At 36.1% G+C, this 17,376-nt stretch overlaps 1 protein-coding gene across 1 annotated transcript in view; it reads left to right on the forward strand.

Moving 5' to 3' along the window:
• LOC109423346 (nose resistant to fluoxetine protein 6) overlaps positions 1-17,376 on the forward strand; it is an 81,724-nt gene that overhangs the window by 45,336 nt on the left and 19,012 nt on the right. The window lies entirely within an intron of this gene.

Raw genomic sequence — 17,376 nt, forward strand, 5'->3', positions numbered from 1 at the left:
CAGTTTTCAGATCTATTGTACACGAATTATGTCAAGCGAAAATCGATCGATTTCAACACCCCCCCCCCCCCCCCCTCCTATGTTACACTTTTCATATGGGACTTCATCATTGTTTGTATGGGTGCTTACGTTCTGCTCCCTGAAAGCGTGTGTAATTTGTGCACAGCCCTAATGTAATATTGAGTTTTGACAGTGATTCAGTATTGTTTTCAAGAGCTTCCCTCAAAATGTCTTCCGAAAGATTCTTGTTTCAGAAGTTCCTCCAGAAATTTCTGAAGGAATTTCTGCTGAAGTTCTTCCAAGACTCACCTCAGCAATTTGTTTAAGAAATTCAGTAGTTACCAACTGAACTATTCTAGAATATGCTTGAGCAAATCCTGCGTTAGTAACTTCGGTAGTTCTTACAAAATTTCCTCAATGTATTTCGTTCTGTAACTTTAATGAGTTCACATCCAAAAGTTCTGTTGAAGTCCTTCATCTTCTTCTTCTTCTTCTTTATAGCTCCACGTCCGCACTGGGACTGTCTCGCTTCAACTTAGTATTCTTTGAGCACTTTCACAGTTATTAATTGAAGGGCTTTCTTTGCCTGCCATTGCATGAATTTGTATATTATGAGGCAAGCACAATAATACTCTATGCCCAGGGAGTCGAGAAAATTTTGCCGACCAGAACGAGAATCGAACCCGCCGTCTCCGGATTGGCGATCCATAGCCTTAACCACTGCACACTGGGCCACGAGCGCGATCTAGCAAGTAAAAACCTCTAGCACTTTGGGAGTGCATTTTTTTGAGTTGGTGTCTTCGGAGACTTGTGTTTATTTTACATGTACTTTAATGTGGTGATAAAAGTTAGTTGGTAATTTGGCCGCATAGGTGGCGCTGCGTTGCTAACTTTTTTGTCTTACGTCCTAGAGATTTCCCGTCTTCTGCAAAGTTGTAGAGCGTGCAAAAATAAGTAAAGTTGCCGAAGACTCCAAAGTTGTGTGACTTCAAATAACAAAGATATATTGAAAATAGTAAAATTTAACTGAAATTAACGTTTTTATTACTTTTTTAAATGTTATTAGCAAATGTATCACTTTTAACGCCTCACACGTGTCAATCAAAGTAGCCTGCATCTGATGATACCAAATTTACAGTTTTTCGGAGCAATTAAAATGGTATTTTTAGCAAAATAGTATAAATTACTATGATTTTGAATAGTAGTTTTTTTGAAAAATTGCAAATTTCGGCAAAATTTGATAAATGCTTCAAAATGTACCAAGATCTACCAGATCTGAAAATTTGACGGAGGTATAATTTGGTGTTTTTGACATATCTGGATTGAAAGAATCAGTGTATTTCCAAGCTGTTGCAACTGCTTTTGAAATAGTATATGGATAAATAAATAGTTGCAACAGCTTGGAAATACACTGATTCTTTCAATCCAGATATGTCAAAAACACCAAATTATACCTCCGTCAAATTTTCAGATCTGGTAGATCTTGAGTGGTACATTTTGAAGCATTTATCAAATTTTTCCGAAATTTGCAATTTTTCAAAAAAAACTACTATTCAAAATCATAGTAATTTATACTATTTTGCTAAAAATACCATTTTAATTGCTCCGAAAAACTGTAAAGTTGGTATCATCAGATGCAGGCTACTTTGATTGACACGTGTGAGGCGTTAAAACTGATACATTTGCTAATAACATTAAAAAAAGTAATAAAAACGTTAATTTCAGTTAAATTTTACTATTTTCAATATATCTTTGTTATTTGAAGTCACACAACTTTGGTGTCTTCGGCAACTTTACTTATTTTTGCACGCTCTACAACTTTGCAGAAGACGGGAAACCTCTAGGACGTAAGACAAAAAAGTTAGCATCGCAGCGCCACCTATGCGGCCAAATTACCAACTAACTTTTATCATCACATTAAAATACATGTAAAATAAATACAAGTCTCCGAAGACACCAACTCAAAAAAATGCACTCCCAAAGTCCTAGAGGTTTTTACTTGCTAGATCGCGCTCGTGGCCCAGTGTGCACTGGGCTAACTGGAGACCCCTTTAAGTCCTTCAATTTATTATCAATCCAAAAACTGCAGCTATTTTTTCAGTATTTTTTAAGTGATATTTCCAAGAATTAATTCAAAACTTCCATCAATCAGTGGTTTATTAAGAAAATTTTAAAATTTATCCATAAATTCCTGTAAAAACCCTCCTGGTATTATTTCAAAAATTTCCCTAGCGACTCTTTAAAAAAATCTTTCAGGGAAGAGTTTAGAAGGGTTCTATCAAATTTCTCCAGGGATTTCTTTACAAATTTCCCTATATACCCTTAAGAAATTATCTAAAAATTCTTTGAGGTAGATTTCCACAGGTTCTTTCTGAAAATCGTGTGATGATAGAGCCATTCCTCTGCACGCCTGACCTCCTAATCACTCCTTCGAGTGCAATGTTGAACAATAAAGAAGCATCGCCCTGCTTCAATCCATCCAAGGTCACAAAGGACGTAGACACTTCGTTCACGATCCGAATACTTGATTTTGATCCATCCAGCGTTGCGCGTATCAGCCTAGTTAGTTTCGCCAGAAAACCATGTTCTGACATTATTCTCCAAAGCTCATTTCTTTTCACTGAATCGTACGCTGCTTTAAAATCAATGAACAGATGATGAGTCTGTAAGTTACATTCCCGAAATTTATCTAGGATCATTCGCAGGATACACATTTGATCCGTCGTTGATCGGCCATCACGAAAACCAGCCTGGTATTCGCCGACGAAGTACTCCTCAAGAGGTCGCAGTCTGTTGAACAGGACGCGTGTCTTATATGCCGAATTTTAAAGGGTTATCCCTCTGTAATTGGCACACTCCAGCCTGTGCCCTTTCTTATAGATTGGGCATATGAGGCCATGCAACCAGCTGGTGGGCAATTCTTCATCCTCCCAAATCTTTATCTGGTGGATTGATTGATGTAGCTGCTCGCTTCCGTGCTTAAGAAGTTCGGCCGGGATCCCGTCCTTCCCAGCAGCCTTGCTACGAAAATCATCAATATCTTTTGAACGGAATGACTTAGCAACATTCTCAGCGCACGAAAATGCGCGTTTTTGGAATCTCTAAAAGTGGTTTTAGGTGACTTTGACGAGAAATTTGAAACAAAAAAGATAAAGCAATAAAACGATTTGTTCTAGCGTCACCCTATGAAAACTATGGGAAAATGCTCCAAATTTGGTCAAAACAGTTAAAACGCTTTATCTCTTTAGTTTCAAATTTCTCATCAAAGTTGTCTTAGAACCATTTTTACAGCTTCAAAAAACGCACATTTTCGTGCGCTGAGAATGTTGCTACGTCATTTCATTCAAAAGATATTGATGATTTTCTAGAAAAAATAGGCACTTTTCAAGTATTTTTCACTTGAGTTACAAAAATAACTCCCCACTAATTTTTTGATATGTTTTATAACAACATTTCTTCTTTCGAATGCGGGCAAAAGATCATAAACCCTTTTAAAAAACTTTGATTTTTTAAGAAAAACTCCTGTAACTTTTGAACCAAAAGAGATAACGACCATCTCAGCGCACGAAACGACGCATCTTCAAATGCTCTACAAGTGTTTCTTGGGCGACTTTGAAGAAAAATCGAAACTGAAAAAGTTAACGCAAGAAAACCGGTTTTTCCTAAACCACCCTAAGCTTAAGGACTGTTCATTTTATAAAGAGGACAACTTTGCAAGGCTATAAAAAGAAAACGCGTAGTTCAAACTTGAGCAGCCTTGGTTGGTTGTTCAGTACATTATATTAGCAGATAATAACTATAATTAAATTGGGTTAAAATTGTTGGACTTCATAGAAATGTGGCAAAGTGTTAGGAGAGGTCAATTTTTCGATCCCCAAAAACTAAAGATAAACACAAAATTACTGTAAAACATCGGTGTATCGTTTTTAATTTCATAAAAGTGTTTGCCATACTGCAGCAGTATGAGTGATACATATTCTGGCAAGATATAGACCTAATCGGAATATTAGTTGTTGAGATATTAAAGTTACAAGTTGGTCTCGATTTTCAGAACAAAATTTATTTGTTAAACAAAAAATATGAGAATATTAAATTTTGAATGTTTTCAATGGATCTAGCCGAAAGGACTAATAATGCAATTTCAAATGCAGAAAACCGCTTCTTGATAGCATTGTTGGCTTGGTTACTGTGCTTCATGGCAGTTACCGGAGGAAAAACAGCTTCGTTCTTTGAAGGTTCTTCTAAATAACGATGTAACCCATTGCAAATACAACATAACAATGATGTCGAAAATAAAACTTTACATGTAGTTATTTTCAAATAAGGTATATAATCACATAGGATCAAACCTTGCTGAAAATAAATAATAATAAGCTTCTCTAGAATCGAAAACTTGCATTTATGGGGCAAAAAAATACGAAATTTTTCACTATGGCCATAATTAATGATTAATTTTATGATGAAGAATGTACTTTAAAGCATATTTTTCTTCGGTATAATTTAGAATGCGATTCTCTTCTATACTGGACAAATTTTGAACTGATTCCGTAGTGTTATAGCATCACTGGACTTAAATAAGTATGTTTTATCAATTTCATTGATAACAAGGCAACTTACTATATCAAGCTGTATAATCCTTGGTGCATTATTATTGACCAACTATTACGTTCTACTTTTAGAAGAATAGTATTAGATCCCAACACATTGAAAAGTTCATAAAAAATTAAAAGTTATGTATGTGGAAAGTTATGTAGAATTTTGAGAAATTGGTTTTTACTGAGTTTTAACGAAAACCGCTCCAGTTCCATCACTAAGGACAATTTGTATAATGTTATATTTTTCCTACACTGTAGAATAGCTATGGAAGTTTATGGAAAAAACTGGTAATGATTTTATTGAAAAATAAAAAAGATATCATACAAATAAGGTGTCCTCTTTATAAAATGAACAGTCCTTATTCAGAAAAAATACCTCTAGATCGGTCAATTTTAAAGCTACATAAAAAGTGTCTTCAGCAAACTTGCTCAAAATTGATAGATCTACAACTTTCCCGAAGAATGTATATAGTTATTCTTGCAAATAAAAATGTTTGGTTTCCAAACGTTTTCTTTGAAAATATGGACCACCCTAATTTTCATGCACATTTTAAAGAGAGCTTATTATTAGGGACAACTTTGTAGAAGACCATATTTGCCTAGAAACACATTTTAAGGCGTTGAATGCATCTTTCTTCTTAAATCTGGCTCGTGGACCACTGTGCAGTGTTGGTGATTCCACTGCTTGACCGTCATCCATTATGTTAATCCTGTTCCTGGGTGCTCCTTCGCTGCAACCATTCAACAAATCTTCGAAGTATGAATGAGCAACAGAACCTGAAAATGAACAAATGATGTTACCATAATTCCTAAACATAAAACAAAAATATGTTGAGCATACGTGATTTTTTCAGTTTGATATTTTTTTTTGGGCAGTACTTATTTGACATTTTATAAAAATACCTTGAAATTTAAATTTCTTACAAAAGTAAATCGTGAATTTTAGAGTTACTCACGGAAAGATAAAACGCCATGCTATCTTCGGCAAAGCTTTTCCTCATAAAATTCCCTATTCGTTTTTATGGAAATTGTTTTAAATAAGCATAAGATTGAGATACTTTTTATGATAGTTAAAAGCCAGGGTATATCAAAATATGATAAATTTAAGTAAATTCGAAAATTCAGTTTCAAAAAGTTAGCTACAAAACATATCGTTACTTATTTATCCTAAGTAGGGTAATTTTCCTCATAAGAATAACATGGAGTGTGCAACAATAGGTTTTTAACCGTGCAACAATTGGAAAATTACCCTAGTTTGTATCTATGTGAATCAGTAAAAATATAAAAATGATTAGTTTTGGCAGTTTTTGTACGGTAAAAAATAATTATTTGATATATATTATGGAAAATGGCCGTTTTGTAAAATTTCGCCGGAGCGACCTCTAAACGTCATTTTTGAAAGTGGCCGTCATATAAAAGTTTGTTTCTAACACCCTTAGCAATCATTTACAGGGTGAGCCCCCAAGCTTTTTAACCATGTGCAATTTAGGGACACCCTATTGCTCATGTACATAAAATTATACAAATTCCGACCAGCAACTGAACCCTCTTACCCCACTGTGATCAGCTACCGTATCACCGAAGGATGACGACGACGACGGCCATGCAGACTAATTCAATCAAATCTGTTCTCATGAACGATACTGCACTTAATGGGTTTGTTTTCTCGTTCGCTCCGGGCAGCGGTAGTGGTGGCGGTGGCGGTGTGGTGCGGAGCGGAGGTCCAATCGGATGGTGAACGCGCGACCATGTTGAATATCCGTTGGAAGTTTCAAGGCCTTCGAGGTGCGTTTTTTTCCTTCACTTTTTTTCTGCTGCACTGCACCGGTCGAGTTCGGACGGTTGGAGAATTTGGAGAAAAGATGTATTGAATATATTAAAATAGGAAAAGAAGCGGTGTTTTGTGGAATTTACCACGGTCGGTTGATGGTGAGGAAAGGAGCGAGCGGAAGTCGGTCGATGTCGTTCGATCAAGCGTGAGGATGTCTTCAGGGGGTCTGCTATAACGGGTTGACCGGTGTGGTGACGAATTAAGCCACGCAAAGCTGTTATGCAAGTTTGAATTAATTATTAGTTGATTTGGCCGTTTTTTTGACTATCTGACACAGACTGCGAACGGCTTTAATAATGCTAATCCGGGGTGCGTAGATTTGAGATCTTATGTTTCCAAATCGGTCGGTTTGACACATATAATCGCGCACGTGATGATGAGCCGGATACTATTCGTGGAACATAGCTGTACGGATTGCTGGTTCGATGGAAGTTTAGACGGTTCAGTGATTACGTATCCGTTTTTGGCAAGATTTATGATTGTTTCATCTTGTTTTTTTTTTTGCGGATTTTTTGCAACCGGTCAAGCATGCATAACGGTTAAACCGAAAAGAGTTTATGTAGTTATCAACAACTAGTAAGTGCTAAAACAATTCTGCAATGCACATTTTTCAACAATTATTTTATCTTTTATCTTATTAATTTACCCTCAATTTGACACCGATATTTCAAAAGAGCGTAACTGCTTTTGGAAATATAACCTTCCATCAAAACAGAAGATTGATGGAAGTACCACCGTCCTTATAGGAAAAAGGAGGCACTCTCCTGTCTTGTACTAACCATTGAATACGTAAGAAGGAAAAATACGATATTACACGGTATAGGGTATTGTACCATTTGGGCAGCTGTACTTATTTTGGGCACTTGTCGCTATAACTAAGTCAATTCCATACCGATTGATTTGAATTTTTGTACAGAGTTAGATACTGTACGTGCCTAACTCTATTTAACATTTGATATAAATTGGTTTGAAATTGACTAAGTTATAACAGCAAGTGCCCAAAATAGGTACACCTGCCCAAATGGTACAAGACCCTATATTTAAGCTATTGCCACAAAAGATCAGTTAACCTTCACGAACCCGACCCCCTAAATCTGATTTTCAAAATGCTGGCATTTCGTCAATTTGCATTCGATTTTTTTGGTATCGCCCTTAATCGAGTGGCCATGCAATATCCGGAAACATTCCGGAGATATTCCGGATTGTGCTGGGGTCAGAGGGTTGCCAAAATGACTAAAAGTGTTTGTTTCATTTGTTATTGTGTTTAAACCATCGATTTTCAGTGAAATTGCGGACATTTCTGATTTGCAACCAAAACATGCCGAGCGACATATCAATCTTCATGATTTCGAAAAAATGGATCATAAACAAATTACTTAAGTATGCATCAACTGTTATGGCCGCTCCGGAAATCCTGGAACAGGTTCCGTGGGGCCTCTCAAACACAATAACACAGGAAATAATCACTTTTATCCATTTGGCAAAACAGATAACTTCTCCACTTCCTGACCCCCGGAATATCTCCAGAACGGTTCTGGGTACTACATTGTCACTTGAGTGTAATAAACTACCACCAATTTATGATCGATTGAGGGCGACTTCTAAAAAATCGGATGAAAATTGACAAAATGCGGGTACGTGAAAGTTAATTGGACGCAGTGGCTTAATTGCCCCAAAAGCGAGGTAGAGAAAAATGTATTTTTAACTATAGAACTGTTTCCTGGAATTGCGAATGAAATAATCTAAAATTGCCTTTTCGATCGCAACGTTTAATCGGGATAAAATTTAATCAGCGGTTTACGTTGTAGAGTGAATCCCCCTGTTGCTTTTGACGTAGTGGTCAATGTGTACAATACACAATCTCTTGACAAAATGATAAAAAATCCCCCAATACAATAATTGATAGGTTTTTCCACGCCCTATCGCCGTTAACTCAATCGTCTCATAAACTTTCCGGTGGCGGCAATAATTCACACCTCTATTGTGTGTGCTTCTTATATTTGCATTCTTCGATTCTGCCAAATACCCAATGCCGCGGAAAAAGTGGTGGTTCCAAACATTTTTTATGCAAATTTGCTTGTAAGCTTTCGAACTATTGGAGAAGAAATTTATCCCACTGCTTTGATGAATATACGTAAAGGCCTGCAGTTAACCCGTCAGATGCTTCATTGGAGGCCTTGGACATTTATCGAAGTGAAGTGTGTTATAACATATTAATGATTTTGACACTCGTCTTGATGTGTTTGGATGATCCTTCTCTCTTGATTGATGGTTGTCTATAATGCAGGATAGGAGCAACAAGCTGTCAAAAAAATAAATACATGCATTCAGGGAGATCACGGTTTAGCCTCTCTGTGATAAAACGTTGCTCCTAAACGGTTTCATTCGTTTTGTGTAAGATTTCGGAATAACAAGACACATTGTTATATCAACCAAATTGAATTCGATTCCCGAAAAGAAGATTCTAACAAAACCATAACATAATAATTACTAACCATGATATTTATAACTCATTATGATAAAATCACGTTAAACATCTTTGATGTTTAAAAATGTTACAACTCAATTGTATCATATTATGTTATAAATGATGTTTAATAACTCATTGTGAAATAATTTAGTTTTCATTCTTTGACATTAAGAAAATAATGCCACACAATTGTATCAAAATATGATAAAAACTAGTTTTCTTTAAGCTAAATTTTATATCATATTGTGTTATAATTTTGATATTATTGTTACAAAATAGGTTATTATTGTGATTAGACCAGTGTACTTTTTGTTACAATTTTAGTTATTTTAACATCATTTTGCATTAGTTTATAACATAATAAGTTATAGAAAAATTTTATAACATCATTACACAATGTGTTATAAGTGTGATATGTTTTTCTAGTCGGGTCAACACAACCTCACAATCCAATGTATCGTTGACGTTAGTTTCCAATGGCAACTAATTCTGACCCTCTTTAAACACATAATACCCCGGATCATGATACACGTTTCCAAGAGAATTATGTATGGCTATAACCGAAAAAAAAAATAATCGGTTTGTTACTCATTTCAACCAGAGGCTGAATATCACTAATACTATGCTGTCGAAAAGAACTAGTGATCTTTTTTTTTTCGTTTTATAAAAATTTGAAGCCGGGAGCATGAATGAAATAAAAATCTTTTCTAATTGGTGAGGTATTCTTGATTAGTGCAAAAAATGTTGAAACCCGCAGCTTCACACGTATTTTTGTGTAAATTGACTCTTTTTCACTACATAGAAAAGGGATGGGTAAATACTTGGAGGAACTATCGAAGAAATGTCTTGTTGAATCGCAGGAGAAATGTATCAATGAACTTCCAGGAAAAACTCTTCCTCCGCTGTAAAACTTCTAGAAGAAAACCCTGCGGAAAACACTGGATAAACCTGCTATAACCATTGCATTATGTTATGTTTGTAGCTACAGTTGATCTTCAAGACTTCTTAGATGGCTGTCGTGGTAAACCCCCCCGTAACCTGACAGAAGAGCTCAGTTTTGCGTACCTACTTGCGAATAGCAGATGTCGCTACTGTTCGTAAACAACGGGTGCATCCTTCACTGACGCAATAATTTTTGTCCATGCGAAAACATCTTTTTGTTTCGTGGTGAGTCGAAGCCAACAAGAGGCTAGCGTTTCGTATCAAAAGGACGTATTCAACAGAAGCGCAAAAACAAATGTTCATTAAATTGAAATTATTTTGATTTTTCTTTTTTATTTGTTGTAAGAAATGTAATAAAAGCACATGTTGAAACGGTTTTCCATATTAATTGGTGACTGCGCAGTGCGCATGCTAGACCAAACCGAAGATCAAACTCGAAACAAAAAAAAAATAAACAAACGATTATTTTTAACTTCCATTTTGGCTTTGCCACCAGATATGTAGCTGTAAATATTAGTATAAATAACCTAATTTATTACTTGCTGGTGCTTAATAACCGCACTAGAAGAAAACATGAGTTTCTTATCAATTTTATGAAAGCCGACTATTTTGCCTTTACCCATTTTATAGATATAATTTTCGCTTCAAGTAAACAAAATTCATCATGCCGCACTTAATTTGCATATATTTACAACAAAAAGAATAGCGGAAACAACAAATTAAGGTTTCTATTTAATATTTTAATATTTTTGTGCGGTTTGTTATTGTCGGTTTTCGTCCTTATCAAAAGTAGCGCTTGTCGCTTTGAATCTGACAGTACCACCAGCGGCGTCATGATCGTGATTTTTTCCGCAGTCAAGTTCACAGATTGTGAACAATCCTCGGTATCCACATTACGTAATTTATGTTTAGGCCCTTACTGTCAAAGCTGTCAGATCGGTGCAACATGCTAAATATAATTTATTGCTTATCCAGAGAAATCATCCAACCTGGCGGAGTGAAGAAGATAACGAAGACCTATTCCGCAAACGTCAAACTGTTACACACTTTAAAAAGTATGCACACAACCTATCAACAAAAATAAATTGTTGAAAATTTTAATTATGTTTAATGGTGTTCAGCTGCATACAAAAGAGCTAAAACTACACCTAATATTGTTTAAAAATGAGTTACATATTGTGGCACCAATTGTGATTACATAAACCATAAATTGAACAATTTGCATTATTTTTGAATTTTATGGCAACCAAGTGAGTGAGTGCTTTTTAGCGTGAACCGAGCACTTTCGACGTTTGCGGAACGACTGCGGCGGTCGAAACCACCGCAACCCCGTTGGATTTTTTCTATTTTACCGCAATACACAAAAGGCAATTTACACGGAAAAAATTCACGGTTATGAATATTTATTGGGTATCGGACTGGGCACAGAAAATTTAATGGTTTTCTTTGGTAGGTACACCGAGGTCTTGAAATTAGTCTATGGTACCACCCGGACCAAAATTTTTAGGTACGCTGACGTTGTTCGGCAGCTGTCGAGAAGCTCCCGGGTTGCGTGGTACAAACATAGCTGGTTGAGTTTCAAATTTTAGCGCCCCGTAGGAAAAGAGATCTTATAAATAATTATTTCTGATCAGACTGTTTTTACGAACCTGGCTGTCGAAAGAGAATTGATTCAAGTAAGATTTCACCCACTACATACATACTTAATTACAATTGTGGTGTTGGGGTAGCGTATGGGGCTCTCAAGCAGCGGCTACCGATACACTAAACCGATTTAAATTTGTTGTCTATGAAAATTTTCTTATGAAGTTGTTTTTGCCAAAATGACGGAAAATGTTTCCTTTAAACATCAAGCTACTGAAGTGAATTTCTAGAAACTAGAAGGTTCCACGTCGAAACTTCCAACAACATACCGAGAAGCATTATGAACAGCTTTAAAGTTGCTTAAGAGGCTAACTTATATGCGAAGATCCAGAAAAGCTTATTTTTATCCTTCTAAGCAGCCAGAAAGTTCCATTCGGAACATAACCTGTACTTCATAGAACTTGAATGAAAGTACATTTTATCATGAAATGCGGAACTTTTGGTTCCTTGGGAGGTTTCGCGAAACCAAAGCTGATCCCATCGCAAAAACAAACAAGTGGCTACCTCTGATTAGAACCGGCAAATAAATAACCGAAACCGTCGGATTAAAATGCAATAACCATTTTTGCAAATGTTTAAAGACTGCCAAGGCCGGTTCATACACCAACAGAAGTAATGAAAATCAAATCTGATTAGAAAGCTGCGCTCGTCATAACTTAAACTGTTTGTGACAATTTTCTTTGTACCAAAACAAATAAAAAAAAATTCAACTGATCAAAGAAATGGCGATGAAAAAAAAATTCTATAAAAATTCCTGGCAGACCTTTTTTAAGAATTCTTGAAGAAAACTCTAAAAAAAATCTCAAGAGACATTTTTTCAGGAACAACTGGAATTACATTTGAAGGAATCCTTGTAAGACTTTCTGAAGGAATGCCGATTGGAAAACCAAGTGGAAAACTTGAAAGAATTTCTGAAGGCTTTCCTGCCGAAATGCCTAATAAATTGCTCGGAATCTAGCTCGGAATATTATTGATATACTACCGAAGGAATCGCTGGAAAAAAATAAAAAGGAATCATAGGAGAAATTTCAAAAAGAATCCCTGATAGACTTTTTGAACAAATTCCTAGGCCAATCCAGTGGAAATCCCTGAAGGAATATTTGGAGAAATCGCAAGGAAGTTTTTGAAAAAATCCCTGGAGGTTTTTTTTTACTCCGGTGAAAACTCTTGGTGGAGTTCTTAGAAGCACATCTGGAGGAATCTCTAAAGAATTCTTGTAAAACCCTGGAGGATTTTTAAAGGAACCTCGTGAATGTATCTGGAGATACTTCTGAATAAACCCTTAAAAAATTCCAAATGAATTCTGCAATGAAGGAAATCTAGTAGAAATGCTATGGAAGTATTTATGGAGGAATTCCTAAAAGAAATTGGAGATATCATGGAGATAACATGGAGATATTATAAGAGGCTTCCTAGGAGAAAGTCCTGGAGGTATTTATGACATAATAAAATGGAAAAACTTCTGAAAAACCCTCTGGAAGATGTTTTTTTAAGAATTTCCGAAGGAATCTCTAAGGGAATATTCGTGATATTTTTGGAGAAAAACTAGAGTAATTTCTGAAAGATTTCTCGTGAGACTATCCGAAGAAATTTCTTGGAAGAGTTTTCGCACACATTCCTACCGAAATTATTGGAAAAAAAAATGTATGGAATATTTAATAAGTCCATTGAGAAATTTCGGAAGAAAAAATCTCATAAGAATTATCAAAAACAATTCCTGAAGGATTTTTTGAAGAAATTTCAGGCGAATTTCTATATAAATCCCTGCTTGAGTTCTTTAAAACAAAGCCTGAGGAAATATGTGAAGGAACCGTAAGGATACTTTTTGAAAAATCTTTGCAGGTTTTTCTTGAGAAACTTCCTGGAAAACCCCTCGTTGTCGTTGTTGTGAATTTGTCTTGGAATTTTCTGAGAAATCATGTTAAACCCTGAAGGATGTTTGACAGAATTCCTGAAGAAATCCTTGAACAAATATGTGGAAAAATCTCATTAGAAAGGTAATCCCAAGGGAAATCCAGTTAAATTCTTCAGAAATGTTTCTGTAGACAATCCTGAAGAAACTATTATGTAGGGATTTCTTCAATGGAAGCTTTGAGAGTGCTCATCAAGTCCGTGCATAAGATTATCTGAAGGAAACCCTGGAGAATTTCTGAAGGAATTATTGGAAAACTTTCTGAAGTAATTCTTTGAGAAAATTATGAATATGTACATTAAAAAAAACCGCATAAGCCTTTGGAGGTATTCCTGCAATATTTTCTGAAGGAATCTGTGGAAGAATCCCTGTTGAAATTTCTAAAAAAATCTGTAGAGCTATTTTGGAAGGTATCCATGGGTATTCCATTAAGTAAACTGGAAACTGTAAACTGGAAAAATTCCAGAAGGTAATCCTAGAGAAAATTCTGGAAGAATTTCTGAAGGATTTGTTGAAGCAATTGCTGGATAAATTGCTGACAGAGTTTATGAAAAAATCCTTAGATTAATTTCTGGTAAAATTCCTGAAGAAATTCTTGGGGTAATTTCTAGAAAAATTCCTGAAGCAGACCCTGTTTAAATTCCTGGATGATATCCTGGAGGAATGTCTGCTTGAATTCGTAAAGGAATCCTAAGAATATTCCTGAAACAATCCCAGAAGAAACTCCTGGAAGAGCTCCTGGGAAATTCCTGGTGGAATTCCTGGAGGACTCCCTGAACTAATTCCTGGAAGAATATCTGGAAGAATTCCTAGAGGAATTGCTCAAAGAACTCCTGGAGAAATCTCCGCAAGAATCTAAGGAGGAATCCCTGGAGAAATGCCTGGATAAATTCCTGGAAGAAATGACTAAGAGAATTTCTGGTGGAATTATTGGAGGAATCCCTGAAGTAATTCCTGGAGAAATCTTTGGAGGAATTCCTGGAGGAATTTCTGTAGGAATTCCTGGAGAGATCCTGAAGGAATGCATGGAGGAAATCCTTGAGAAATTCTTGGAGGAATCATTGAAGGATATCCTAGAGGAATTCCTGAGAAGGAATCTCCAGAAGAACTCCTGGAGAAATCTCTAGAGGAATTTCTAGACGAATTTCAGGCTGACTTTCTAGAGGAATCTCTTGGTGAATTTCTGGAGGAATTTTTAAAGAAATCTTTGCAGGAATTCCCAGAGGAATACCTGGAAGAATTCCTAAAGGAATTTCAGAAGAAAATTTTCGGAGAAATCTCTTAAGAAATTGCAGATGGACTTCATGCGGAAATTCTGAGGAATTCGTAGAAGAGTTCGTAGAGGAATCCCTAGAAGAATTACTGAAGAAACTCCATATGGAATTTCAGAATTTCCAAGGGAATCCCTAAACTGTTCCTAGAAGAAGTACTGAATTAATTCTTGGAGGAGTTTCTTAAAACAATACAAGGAGGAATTCCTGAAGCAATCCTAAGAAGTGTTCCTCAAGGATTCTTTGGATAAATTTTAAAAATAAGTTGTTCTAGAAAGAATCACAGAAGGAATTCCCGAGTGAAGTCATGCAGAAATTTTTGAGGTAATTCATGAAGAAATTCTCAGAGGAATCCCTAGAAGAAATACTGAAGGAATCTCAGGAGCATTCTTAAGGGAATCCCTAAACAGTCCCTGGAGGAAGTACTGGATTAATTCCTGAAAGAGTTCCTGAAAGAATTCCAAAAAGAACTCCTGGCGGAATCCATGGAAGAATTTTTAAAATAATCCCTGGAATTGTTCCTTAAAGAAACACAAGAAATTCCATAGTGAAGCCCTGGGGGGATTCTCGGAGAAAAACCAGGAGGAATATCATAAGAATTCCCGGACGCAATCGCTTGGGGAATTCCTTAGGAAATTCCAGGTAAGCTTTCTTAACAAATTCCTGAGGAAACAAATTTCTGAGGAATACCTAGAAAAATATTAATTCATATCTGCAATAATTTCTGAACTAATAATTTTTGTTTCTTTGGACGGACTCTCATAAAAATGTTTTGTACATTGTTTTAACGAATTCTAGGATTAATTTTTAAATAATCTCTGGTATATTGTTCTGGAAGGATATCTGGAAGGTAATCCTGCTGAAATACTTCGAATTATCCCAGATTGAATTATTGGAGCAATTGGAGGAATCCCCGAAGAAATCTCTGGAGCAACACTTGCAGAAATACCTAAAAGGATCTCCTTTGACTTTCCTTTGGGAAGTCTTGGAGAAATTCCTGGAGGAATCCTCTTAAAGAGCACTGGAACAATCCCTGGAGTAACTTCTACAGATATTCCAAGAGAAATACCCGGAAAAATGTTTGGTGAATCCCCACGAGGAATTCTTGAAAATGTCTCTGGATCAATCCATGAATCACTGAAGAAAGCTATGAAAACATTCCTGGAGAAATTCGTCAATTCATAGTTGCAGAAGTATCTGTAAAAATTTCTGAAAGAATCGTGGGAGAAATTCCAGGAAAAGTCCCCCTCCTGAAAGAATCCCTGTCCTTGAAAGAATTCATAAAGAAATCTCAGATGCTTTGCTCTTAGCATAGCGTGAGTTTGCATTGAATACTAGTGAAATATCGTGAATTATGTGCTACTACGCTCTATAGCAGCATATAGTTCTACATATTCTTATTTTTTTCCTACCGGAACCGTTTCCGGCATGTCCGGAAAATTTGCCATGTTGTTTTTATACTCCATGAAAAAACATCACAAAATTTAGTCATTCTACCAAACTTGTTATTTGGTAAAACTCCATGATAAGATTAAACTGGTTCTCTTGGAGAAATACTTGGCGAATTTTTTTCTGGTTGTCGAGTAAAAATAGCTTAATAATTCGGCATAAACATTTTAAAAGGGCGTAACTGCTTTTACAACCAATTACTTCTCACAGAGCTGTGCATCGTATATCATTCATCTTACGCAATTCACATCCATTAAACGAAAAAGGAGGATTTTATCTTTCTATTTGTGCTAGTGGATTGCTCGGGAGGGATGAGATACGGTCCACAGCTTTATGAGAAGGTATTGGTTGCAAAAGCAGTTACGCCCTTTTGAAATGTTGGTGCCGAATTATGGATAAAAACTTTAATTATGAGAACAGTTAAATTTTTAAGATATTTTTTCTGAAACTTTAAATTATTGATAAGGTTTGAGTTGGCTTGAATTAAAAAAAATCTGGTGGCAAGGGGGGAGGGGGGCCGCCCCCTCTCCCCCTCTCCCGCCCCCTCTGGTTACACCCTTGTCTCTGACAGATTTTGGGCCGCTGAATCCGAATCCGGGCTCAGATTTGCTCCATCATGAAAATATATTTTTAAGCAACCAAAAGGTAAATTGATCAAATAACATCTAAATTAACGACTCATGCAAAATATTTCGTTTTTGGACCCCTCTTCTTTCCTTCGTAACACTTTTTTGTATGAAAACCCTAATACTTGTGTATGCGCCGTAACGCTCAGCCGTACTTTCCCCCTCCTCTTAGAGCGTTACGTAATTTGTGGCCGGGGTCTAAGAGATTTTTGTATCTAGTTATTGTTATGAGTGTATGTGAACTTTAGTAATATTCTTTAATAAAATTAGTGTAGGTCGTCACAGTAAGTCACCGTAAATATAACTGTTCAGGATCACACCTTACAAATTATTTCTCCCGCCTTAATACTCGAGTATAGTATGTATATTTGTTGTTTTTTTTTTATTTTTTTTGATGAATTAACATGGAGCGATCACCTGAACTGGTTGATCGATTGTTTAATTCTCGTATGAACCTTTTCTGCCACATACTGTAGTGCGTTGGCTTGCTTGTTCTATCGTATCGTTTGCAGTTAAATATTTAGCGACTACCTGACGCGGGTCATTTGTGGTAAATATAAAGTGGCCACCTGACGTGGGTGATCGATTGTTTGCTTCTCGCGCAAAGTGCGTAAATGTGCGTCATATTGCATATTT

This window comes from Aedes albopictus, chromosome 2 (genome assembly GCF_035046485.1).
Source record: "Aedes albopictus strain Foshan chromosome 2, AalbF5, whole genome shotgun sequence".
Taxonomy (NCBI): domain Eukaryota; kingdom Metazoa; phylum Arthropoda; class Insecta; order Diptera; family Culicidae; genus Aedes; species Aedes albopictus.